Source organism: Microtus oregoni, unplaced genomic scaffold (genome assembly GCF_018167655.1).
Source record: "Microtus oregoni isolate MIOR12 unplaced genomic scaffold, Mior012 000036F_ref0000092, whole genome shotgun sequence".
Taxonomy (NCBI): Eukaryota; Metazoa; Chordata; class Mammalia; order Rodentia; family Cricetidae; genus Microtus; species Microtus oregoni.
Genome location: NW_024543095.1, coordinates 19,216,392 through 19,228,443, shown reverse-complemented (window position 1 = coordinate 19,228,443; position 12,052 = coordinate 19,216,392). Strand labels below are relative to the sequence as shown.

The window sequence follows — 12,052 nt, the reverse complement described above, 5'->3', positions numbered from 1 at the left end:
AAAGGTCATGTGTCTCCACCTTCCCTCTCACCACAGAAACACTGGGATCACACACACTAAATCATATATGCACATACACATACATGTTAAAGAGACCCTGCCTAAAAAGAAGGCACCTAAAAAAAATAAAATTAAAAAAGGCCAAAAAACCAAGAAAACAAGGCCCCTGTACTCAAGGTTGTTCTGGGATCTTCACAGGGATATGCGTGCAAGTGCCCTTGTAGACATGTGCGCGCACACACACACACACACACACAGAGAGAGAGAGAGAGAGAGAGAGAGAGAGAGAGAGGAAGGTGCACACACACATACAAATTAAACCATTCAATAAACAATAACATGGAAATATGTATGTAAGAAAATAGTTTTAACTGGGTGATGGTGGCAGAGATAGACGCCTTTAATCTCAGCACTTGGGAGGCAGAGGAAGGCAGATCTCTGTGAGTTCAAAGCCAGCCTGGTCTATAGAGCTTGTTCTAGGACAGCCAGGACTACACAAAGAAGCCCTGTCTTGAAAACAAACAAACAAACAAACAAAGAAGAGAGAGAAAGTAGTTTTAAATTAGTAAGGCAAAACATTAGTGACAAAAATCATCTAAGATTTTCTGTAAAGAAGCGAAGAGAAATGTGTTAAGAGGGGGCATGAGTGAGACAAAGTAGTCTCAAAGTTTACCCAGCATTCCCCAGTGCAATGGGAAATGTTCTCCCTTCTGTTTTGCTGTGTAGGGTATCAAATCCAGGGCTTCATGCATGCCAGGCAAGAGATGTACTACTGAGCCACACTTTTGTTCCCTGCAATGAAAAATTAAAATCAGAACTCGGTCAGACCCTGATATTTGATCAAACACTGCTCTAGTGAAGATATTTCTTAGATGAGATCAACACTTAAATCAGCAGGTTTTTTAGTAAAGTAGATTACATTCCATAACTCGGATCGGCCTCATCCAAACAGCTGGGGGCCTGAATAAATGAACACTTTCCCTCAAAAGCAAGAAGGCATTCTGCTAAGCGACAGCCTTGGCAGTGGAGCTGAAACCCTTCCTCAGGTCTCCAGGCTGCCTGGCTGCTCCATGGTTTTCCTTGATAAGCCCCGGCAGGTGCGTAGGGAAACTCCTTCATAAAACGTGCATGTACGTCTACATATCCTGTAGGGAGGAGAGTCTAGGAAGAGTGGGAAAGGATGCCTGAGGGTTCTTCAGAAGTAGTGAAGGGTACCACTGCATAGAGTCAAGAATAGTAATGAGCTGTACTCATGACTGAAGCAAAGACATCTGTGAGCAGGCACAGCATGTGAAATGGAATAAGACCCAAAACAAGGGTGGAGCAGGGGTAATAGTACACGTGCCTGGATTCCCAGCTCTTGGAGGATGGAGGCAGGAGGATCAGGAGTTCAAGTCCAGTTTCAACTATGTTTCATGGAGCAGTGGCAGGACGAAGGGGTAAATGACTATCGTATGTTTGTATGCTGAGGACCAACCCCCAGGCTCCATGCTTGCTGAGCAAGGCACCTCTCGACTGGCTCGGTACCTACACAATGACTCCTCAGAAACTTGTTCTGCTGTACAAGCCAGGCTCGCCCGAACCAGATCCAACGGTCCCTGCACAATGAGTGCCTTATTCTGTTTGGTTGCTTTAAGACAATACTGAGTTTGGGTAACAAAAAGATGCTTGTTTGACCGATTGTTCTGAAGAACAAGAACATGACACCAACTTCTGTTTGGCTCTGGTGAAGATGGCACAGTGGAAGACAGCACAATGATGGAAATGTGTGGGAGACGTCTGTGTTGAGATTGGCCACAAGGGATCAAGTCAAGACAAGCAACCCCACGTGCTGATGTTCTTTGTATGAACGAACCCAGTCCCCTGAGACAGCATGAATTCCTTTGTGAACATGAAGGGTCACACCTAATTAGCTTCCACCAGACCAGCCTACTTCTAAGCTCCATCACCTCCACCTGCCATAGTGGGGGACTAAGCTTGGATCCAGTCTGGTGCATGAAACATTTGATGACAAATGCCAGGATGGAGGCACCACAGGCTATGTGGTTGTTTTCATAGCAAGAGCTGATGGCTGGTGAAGTGAACCTCACAGGGTCAAGCAGGGCTTGAGTATCCTTGGATCTCTGTCCTTCTCTGCATGCTTAATTTCTTTAAGCATCATTTGGGATCTTACTTTCATCTAGTTTAAAAAAACAAGCAAACAAAAGAGTTGACAACTTGGACGTACTGATGGGTGAACTCTCCTGTTTGGACCAGCTTTACTTTCGTCAGAGGACTCCTTTTCTGGGTAGAACACTTCATATCGTGTCTTTACTCCTGTTTTACTCTTTTTGAATCTTTTACAAATGATTCTTTAATTTCTTATCAGGGCTTTTGTGGCTTTATTAATTTTTGACTTACAGGTTAGAGCCTTTGCATTTGATTTTCTTGCCATGTTTTAGCTTTATATTTTATGAAACAATAAACCATTCATCCCAGCATTACTTAGTGAAGAACATGCCCTCTCCCCTCATATGGAATGACATCTTTCTCATTCATTAAGTTCCCATGTTGTTTGTCTTGCTAAATTTCATGTATGTTGTCCATCTACCAAAGGTACTTAGGACTATCTTTCCAAAATCCATTTGTTTGTTTAACTTAATTTTGATATATTTGCATAGGTCTTTTTTTTAGTGTATATTTTTAAAATCTGTTATTTGATTTCCATTTCTTTGAAATAGGTTCTGGTGAAATCTAGTTGTCTTTGAACTTGCTGTGTAGCTGAAGTTGGACTCGAACTCCTGATTTTCCTGCTTCTACCTCCCAAGTTCTTGGGTTAAAGATAAGGGCCATTGTAGTCAGCTTGTATGCAGTTTGGAGTTTTGGAAAGCTTTCTGATAATTTCATAGTTAAGACACAGTGATAATGATTACGGTTAATTCCTGATTTGAAGGGTGAAATATTTTTATTATCTCAAAACTAAGCAGTATATTTGTTGGGAGAATTTTCTTATTGTTTGTCACTATAGCAGGCAGCAATTTCTGAACATGATTGCAACATATGTGAATTCTTATATATATTTAAAAAATTCGGGCTGCAGAGATAGCTCATTGATTAAGAGCACTGTCTACTATTCCAGAGGATTCAGGTTCCATTCCCTGCACTCACATGGTGGCTCTCAACCATCGTAACTCTAGTTCCAGAGGCTCCAACCCCTCTTCTGACCTCCACAGGTACTAGGCATGAAAGTGGTACATAGACATACATGCAGGCAAAACACCCTTACCCATAAAATAAAATGTAAACATTTAAAAAAGAAAGATAGTATGTTTTACACATAAATGTTTGCATAATGAAAATGACATATACACACATGTATATGTCACCCACATGCATGAACATAGAACCTGTACATGTGGCCCAAACTGTCCTCAAATCGCACAAAATCCTCATACCAGGATTGTGAAACTTGATCATTACCTTCTGTTTTTACTTTGCTAAGAGCACTTTTAAAATTTGTAAGTACAGCCAGGCAGTGGTGGCACACACCTTTAATCCTAGCACTTGGGAGGCAGAGGCAGGCGGATCTCTGTGAGTTCGAGGCCAGCCTGGCCTACAGAATGAGTTCCAGGACAGCGAGGGCTGTTACACAGAGAAATCTTATCTCAAAAAATAAAACAAACAAACAAAAACAAACAATCAAAAAGATTGTAAGTGGATATTTAACTTTATCAAGTTACTGCTTTCATCTCAACATCAGTTTGCTCTCGTGTTTGCTGTGGTGGAGAAACGCTGCTGACTGAGTTTCCGCTGCCTGAGCCAGTATGCCTTTGCTGGAACAAACCCAGCTTGCTCGTGACCTGCTGCCTTCTGCAAACACCATTTCACAGGCATTTAATCCTGATTAGAACTATGCAAGGCTTCTATAACAGCACAACACACACCAAGAACAGTAACATCCAATTAAAACACTAGCATTTAACAAAGCTTAAGAAAGCCATGAAATTTTATGTATAATATACTTCAGTTTACGCGGCTTTTTTTCAAAGAAAGTCAAGTATTTGTACTTTGTAAAAATAAAATGCACACACCTATTATTTGTTATGTTTGGGGTTTGTTTGTTTTGTTTTATTTATTTATTTTTTTTGAAACAAAGTCTCACTATATATCCCAAGCTGGCCTTGAATTCAAAATCCTCCTTGCTTCAACCTCCGAGAGATGGGAGTTTGTCACCTGGCCTAACTCGCCCTTTCCAGTGTCTTAAGTCACATGCCCCAGTATGCTCCAGATAAAGCAAGGATGCTCAGGAGTTCATCATCACCCTGAGATGCATACTGAGCTGTCTCCCAAGAGCCAGCTGGTTAAGAGCCGGTTCTTAAGAATATGTGGCTCTCTGAAGCTGAGATAACTCTTCCCTGCACACTCTGGGGAGAACTCAGGCTTTGTACTCTACCCCTCCCTTCAACAACTGTAACATCTCATTAAGCTAACGGCCAATGCATGTTCCTAAGTTTTGAGTTCTTTATTTCACTTAGCTATTTGATCTTGTATTTCTTCACCATCTTACAGTCCTGTTGATGTCTAAGAATAGGTGTTAAGGCCTGCGCAAAAGGAACCTCGTGGTGTGGTCTGAGGAAACTGGAGGAAGACACCAGGATCGTACCTTCCACTGCGCTTGCAACGTGCTTGTTTAATTTAGAGCTACTTGACGGTCAACGCATACGTTTCTGTGGCGAAGTCTCGTGTGTACTCTTGGCCATTGCACAACTGCAGACGCATTTCTACACCGAGAACTATACAGTGGATGGCGTTCCTTTCTCACTCCCCGCTTCTCTGAAGTTGCTGACCTTAGTAACATCGTCAATACACTGCTGAAGACCAAACATGAGCTCCACAAACATGTTGAGTCCGATTTCCCTAACAAGAGCAGTTTCTTCAAATGCCCTTGGTCAAATACATGGAACTGGAAAACATTTCATCGGGAGAGGTTGTGGAACTAGAAATGTGGAAAAATACTCACACCCCAGCCAGAGCAAGGCATGATGACTGGATGAGCTCAACGGAAGGGACCAAGTGTGGATCCTGTCTGGTTCTTATGAGAAAACCTCTCAGTCTGGTCCTTGGAAGGGAAGCCAACAGTGACGATTGTGGGACATACAGATGGTGTGAAAGATGTGGCTGGGGTGAAAAAAGACAGTTTGTCCTACTTACTACCATGTGCCTCAGTGGACCAGACGATCCTCTTACAGGGATGGAATGTGGAGAAGAACAGAGGGAAAGCCCTACCTGCTGCAGAGGCTGTGTGGGAGTGTGGACTACGGCAGTCTATAGCTCAGGGTCATGTGGGAGTGTGGACTACAGTGTCTATAGCTCAGGGTCACATGGGAGTGTGGACTACGGCAGTCTATAGCTCAGGGTCACGTGGGAGTGTGGACTACAGCGTCTATAGCTCAGGGTCACGTGGGAGTGTGGACACAGCAGTCTACAGCTCAGAGTCATGTGGGAGTGTGGACACAGCAATCTATAGCTCAGGGTCGTGTGGGAGTGTGGACACAGCAGTCTATAGCTCAGGGTCGTGAGTATGGACACAGCAGTCTATAGCTCAGGGTCGTGTGGGAGTGTGGACACAGCAGTCTATAGCTCAGGGTCGTGAGTGTGGACACAGCAGTCTACAGCTCAGGGTCGTGAGTATGGACACAGCAGTCTATAGCTCAGGGTTGTGTGGGAGTGTGGACTCTACAGCAGTCTACAGCTCAGGGTCGTGTGGGAGTGTGGACTACAGCAGTCTACAGCTCAGGGTCGTGAGTGTGGACTCTACAGCAGTCTACAGCTCAGGGTCACATGGGAGTATGGACTACAGCGTCTATAGCTCAGGAACTAAAGTTTGCAGTGGCTCCTGGGATAGATAAGATGCTAAAGAGTTGGTCTACAGTTCCTACAGATGAAGTGGAAGAATCCACAAATTGGCCAAGAAAGAAGCAGAAAGCAGAGCAATTGGGACTAACAAGGACTCCCTTGGTGACCCTCTTGGCCACACTGAAACAATTTCCTCAGTGCTTTGGTGAGATGCTGAAGAAATCTGCAGTGTATCCTGGGATCACACAATTAGAGTGTGGGATGCTGAGTCTGGTGGCCTTAAGTCAACTTTGACAGGAAATAAAAAGTTTAATTATATCTCCTAATCTTCCCTTTGTAAACATTTGGCCTTTGGAAGCACAGATCCCCAGAACTAAAGATGGTTCTTTGGTGTTGCTATCCCTCACCTCACATACAGACTTGGTAACATCAGTGAAGTGGTCTCCTACCCACGAACAGCAGCTGTTTCGGGCTCTCTAGATAACATTATTGAGCTGTGGGATATAAGAAGTTGTAAGGCTCCTCTCAATGATCTAGCTGCTCATGCAGATAAAGTTCTAAGTGTGGACTGGACAGACACAGGGCTGCTTCTGAGTGGAGGCACGGACAACAAACTGTATTCCTACAGATACTCACCTTCTTCTTCCCAGGTAGGGGCTTGAACATGAGTGACTGATCGAAGATCTTGTTGGGTTTGTTTTGTTTTCTGTGTCTTACTCTTGTGTCATAAACTATGTGAATGAAATTGGAGAAAACTGGGGATGTTGCTCAGTTGGGAGAGGGCATGTCTAAAATGTGCAAAGCCCCGAGTACTATCTCTAGCACTTGGAAAGAAATTTGATGCGGTAATGCATTCCCAGGACCTGGGAGGTTAGCAGCAAGAGAATCAGAAGTTCAAGGTCATCCACCCCCCCACTGTATAGGGAACTCAGAAGCAGCCAGAGGTACATGACAATGTTTCAGAAAGAAAGAAGTCAGTGGCTAATCCTCCAATACCACTGTCAGTGCAGAGCTAGGAAGCCGCCCTTTAATATGTGTATAATGGTTCATCTTTCATAATAGGTACATCTTACTACCTTTGTTTTCCTTTTTATAAAATACAATAAATGTGTAGCTTGAATTCTCTACCTCCTGTAGATCCCCAAAACTTAATTGAGTTTTAAAGTATACTTATAAAAATACTGGTTTGAAATTAAAATTTGCCTTCTATATGTTGTAAATGGATATATTACAAATACAGTAAAAAAAAGAATAGATTTTTATGACACATTGTATTGTGTATATCAACTTTCCCTTTACCTACTGTCTTAGAGTTTCTATTGCTGTGAAGAGACATCATGACCACAGCAACTCTTATAAAGGAAAACATTTAATTGGGGTGGCTTACATTTTTAGAGGTTCAGTCCATTATCATCATGGTGGGACATGGCAGCAAGCAGACATGGTGCTGGCTACATCGTGTTAAGCATGCAAGAGGAAGTGGTCTCTCACCGGACATGGCTTGAGCATGTATGAGACCTCAAAGCCCACCTCCACAGTGACACAGTTCCTCCAACAAGACCACACCTACCCCAACAAGGCCACACCTTCTAATAGTGCCACTCCCTTAGGGGGCCATGTTCTTTCAAACCAACAACCTGCCATCTCAGGATGATTCTAGATGCTCAAAAATACCTAGACAACTACAACACTGGAAATGGAAGATGGTTCCCTTGTTTTCATTCTTTTTTTCATAAAACAATAAACAGATGCATGGTTCCACTTCCCAGAAGCTTTACTATAAATCTCTCTCCTTTTGTTAGCACCTAAATAAATTGTGCTTCTATTTCCTTTTTGATTCAGGGAATATTTTGAAAATCATGTTTTAATTTTGAAGGAATCTTTTGTCTACTTTTGCTGTGTTTGCACATTCCAGTGTTGATTTCTAGCCTAATTGAACTGCAGGCACAGAATGCACCTTATGAAATCTTTATGTCTTGCAATTTATGAACATTATTTTTGGACCAAGCGCATGACCATTTTTATAAATATTCCATAAGTGACCAAAATTGCTGTGCTTTTTCTGCTTATAGAAATCTTTGGAAAGACAGGTAATGTCTATGCTTGAAATGAATGCACTTTTCTCTTTTATACTTACTTGTGTGTTAAACAATTCTTTTATCCTTTAGTAATCCATTGTTTTATGTGGCGATCTGGATAATTAAAGCAGGGATAAGAATGTGGGCTTTTTTTAACCTTTAATTTGTTCTTTGTAGCTTTTACATCATGCATCTCAATCTCATTCATCTCCCTGTCCCTTTGCCCTTGCAACCTCTCCCCTCCCAGCATAAAATAAAATAAAATTTAAGAAAAGAAAAAAAGAAAAGGAATTTTTCATTGAGAACTCTTGGAGATGTCTGCCACAAAGCATACCTCCTCTCCATCCCATGGGGAAGAAGAAACATGTAACACTAAGTGTATTCCAGGGTAAGGGAAGCAGTGAAAGAGCCCGTGTCTTCCTCCTTGCCCATCAGGGAGGGAGTCTAAGGTTCCTACATGCTGTGGGGATGCTGAACTCCAGAGTGAGGGTTGAGCTCATACCACAGAGGCTGGATGAAGGAAGGGTAGGCTAAAGACTGATACTGGCTTGATCTAGAGGAGTTCCTTTCATAGTTTGTTTGTGGTTCCCATCCTCCCTACTTGATCTTGACTGCAAAGTAACAATAGGAGGGCGAGGACCTTTATCAGAGGCCGTTGAAGATGGAGCCCTCCTAAAAGGGATCAGTATTTTATACAGGCCCAAAGGAGCTTCTCACCCCTCTACCACCTGGATAACTGCCAAAAAGATTCCACTTGTATGGTTAGAGGCTGCTCATTTGTTTCCTAGCCACCTAGACCCAAAATAATCACACAGAAACTATATTAATTGCAATTCTGTTTGGCCAATAGCTTAAGCATATTTCTAGCTAGCTCTTGCATCTTAAATTAACCCATTTCTATTATTTTATATTTTACCATGAGGCCCGTGATTTACTGGTACTGGCATGCAGACATATTTCTCCTCAGGTGGCTACAATGTATCTCTCTGACTGGGCCTACTCTCTCTTTGTATACAGCTCTTTCAGCCTGACTTTATTCTGCCCTGCTATAGGCTCAAAGCAGCTTCCTTATCGAACAACAGTATTCAGAGCATAAAAAGGGGAATCCCACATCATTTCCCCTTTTCTGTCTAAATAAAAAGGAAGGTTTTAGCCAGGTGGTAGTGGCACATGCCTTTAATCCCAGAACTCAGAAGACAGAGGCAGGCAGATCTCTGTGAATTCGAGGTCAGTCTGGTCTACAAGAGCTAGTTTCAGGACAGGCTCCAAAGCTACAGAGAAACCCTGTCTTGAAAGAAAAGGAAGGTTTTAACTTGAACATAGTAAAATTACATATATCAAAATAAGTATCAAGCAAGAATTACAGTTATAATATTTATATCTACTTTATCTTTTATCATAACTAAGGAAAACTATAACTATCTATTCTCTCTTTTTTTTTTTTTTTTGCACAGAAGGTCATCTTCTTTAGACAGGGGATAAACAAGGCTGCCTGGCCCGGAGAGCCTGATTACCCAGGGCCAAGCTACAACAAACATCAAGAAGATACAATGAAAGGGGCAGCTGTCAGATTTGGTCTTCAACTTGGAGGTGGACGAATGCTGACTATGGGAAGAGGAACAGCAGGAGTGGAAATGTGGGGTACTAGATGACTGGGTTGGGGGGAAGGCACTTGACTTAGTCTCCTGTCCCCACCCATGCAAGAGCTGGTTATTCCTCGCCTTTCAGTGGCCCAGAGGTTGTTCCTGGTTGAGCCTCTGGAAGAAGCTTTTGCCAAACTCAGACGTGCTGATCATGATGGCACAGGAGGGAGCGGCCTTGATGATCCTTGGGAGGAAACCTGGTGCCCGATTCAGCTCGGATTTTTCGAAGCAGGAGCCAGGTGGAATCAACTCTTGGGGGCTTCACTCTCATGGCCTCCACTGCTCCCAGTGCGATCTGCCGCTGGGTCTTCACCACAGCGAAGGGTAGAGTGAAGGTGGCAGCCACCATTCCTGAGATGCCACGAGCCACAAAGCTGTCGCCCACGGATGTCTGGTCCTTTGGTCTTAGCCCGTTCAGCTAGCTCTTCACCAGCTCGTAGTTGAACCAGTACAGAGCTGAGAAGGGCACATCTCGAAGGGCTGTGGGACCCCAGCCCAGCCACAGTGAGCGCCAGCCCCCCTGGGCCACCGAAGCTTGAACACAGGTAGCCAGTTCACAGTATGACACGTGCTGAGCCTGTAGCTTGGTCCGCACAAGCTCCAAGGGGCTGATCACTGTCACAGTACCCATGCGGGCGAGGGCACCAGCCACCGTGGGTGCGTAGAGGTCAGAGGTCAAGGACTGACCACATAGGAAAGCCTTGAGTTGGTCGTAGGCAGTGAAGTAGATGGCAGTTGCTGGTACAGTCATCACCAGGGTGGCTGGGAGGCCGCTCCACAGGGTCCTAGTGCCCTCATGCCTCACGATCTTCACAAAGGCATCCAAGGTGCCAGTGAATCGGGTCGGATCCTGAAACCAGGTGGCACAGCGAGGGCCGTTGGGGCACAGGTACAGGGGCTCCAGGACACCGTTGCAGTAGAGGAGACACTTCCCTGGGGATTGTAGAGTAGAGGGTGATTTGGTGTAAGAGAGACTCCAGAATCTGGAAGGAGGTGTCAATTCACTGGCTACTGAGGGCCTCTGAGACTGAAGGCGGACCTTCACCACATCCAGGGGTGTCACAGCCCCAGCTCCTGAGGCCACCATTTGCTGAGGGGAGCTAATGCCCCCAGGATCCTGATCATCCATCTTGGAGGTTCAATCCTGGCTCTGAGCCGGTGCTTGCGCCGCGCTGCGCCAGGGGCCTGGCAGGCCCATAGCGGCTCCGCGGCCGGTGCAGGGTCCGCGCGTCTATAACTATCTATTCTTCAACTCCATCAAAGACTCCAGAAGGATATAATATTACCTAAGTAAACAGAAAGTGCATTGTAAGCAACTTCCAAAACTCTAGAATTAACAGAGACATCTTGCTGCCTGGACAGTCACCACGAGTGCTTCTGTTACATTGGGGCATCCATCTTCAGTCTATAGGCCAATAGTATCAAGCAGACTTTTCCATGATGCAGGACATTTCAAAGACAGTTCCACTTATATTGGTAGTTTGTCAGTAACTTTTTTGTATATTCTGCAGAATGTCTGTCAGGCTCCTTCATGAAGCAGGAACCCCAAACTCACCTTTAGGCAAGTTCAGCAGTCATTTTTCTGTGGGTCCTGCATGCCCAGTTCATACAGTATACCATCAAACCATCCAAGTAAAAGCAATTTCTTGTCCAAATGGCGCTACCAACTCCCTAATGAGCCTCTTCAATGCCTATCATCCTCTTGAAGTAGTTTGGTGCTGTCAGGAGCAAATGTGTCTCATTGTCATAAAAAGTCCTAAGTTTTTAAATATTTTAAATGTCATATTCTGTTAGTCTTTGTAAGGTTTGAAAAATAACTATCCATCCAAAATATATCTCTGTAAATATAGAAAACCTAACTAACATGACTACAAGTTTGACTATTATAAATGATTGTCTATTAACCTATATTTCTTAAATTATACATTACATTTTTAAATGAGCTGCACAAACACAAGAACGTTAATCAAGAGCAGAAATATACATATAACAAGATTGACCTTAAATTTGCATCAATAAGCCAATATCCATACCAATGCAAAGTATTCATTTCTATATCATATCCCCCTCCAAATGTCAACAAATATTTATAAACAATCATTTAGGGAAATTGGGTATAGGTCTCTCTAAACTGCTTCCTATTTTTTGTTGGGTAAAGTAATTTTAGGGGTTTACAGAGACCTTTTAGGTGGTCTTCTTCCATTGAACCATATTAGTTTGGAAGGAATCTACAGGTTCTCATCCTCTGTGGAAACAAAAGAAGAACCTCTTTTCCAAAGCAACAAATCTTTAGATCCAAATTTTTAAGTCAATGTCAGGAGCCAATTTCCTCCTAAAATCATTACAGGAACCATCACCCTGGGGAGTCTGCAGAGAACCCCACACCCTTAATTGTGTTAGGAATAGTTCTATTGACAGAGCCTACCCCACACCCAAATTGGCTGTTAATGAGAGCTATCTGTTAGCGGAACCCACCCCACATTCCAAACTATCTAA

At 43.5% G+C, this 12,052-nt stretch overlaps 2 pseudogenes; one reads left to right on the top strand and one right to left on the bottom strand.

The window, feature by feature from the left end:
• LOC121432836 overlaps positions 1-6,497 on the top strand; it is a 48,383-nt pseudogene extending 41,886 nt beyond the window's left edge.
• Positions 6,498-9,637: 3,140 nt separating this feature from the next.
• LOC121433081 lies at positions 9,638-10,685 on the bottom strand (annotated as a pseudogene).
• Between the last annotated feature and the right edge of the window lie 1,367 nt (positions 10,686-12,052).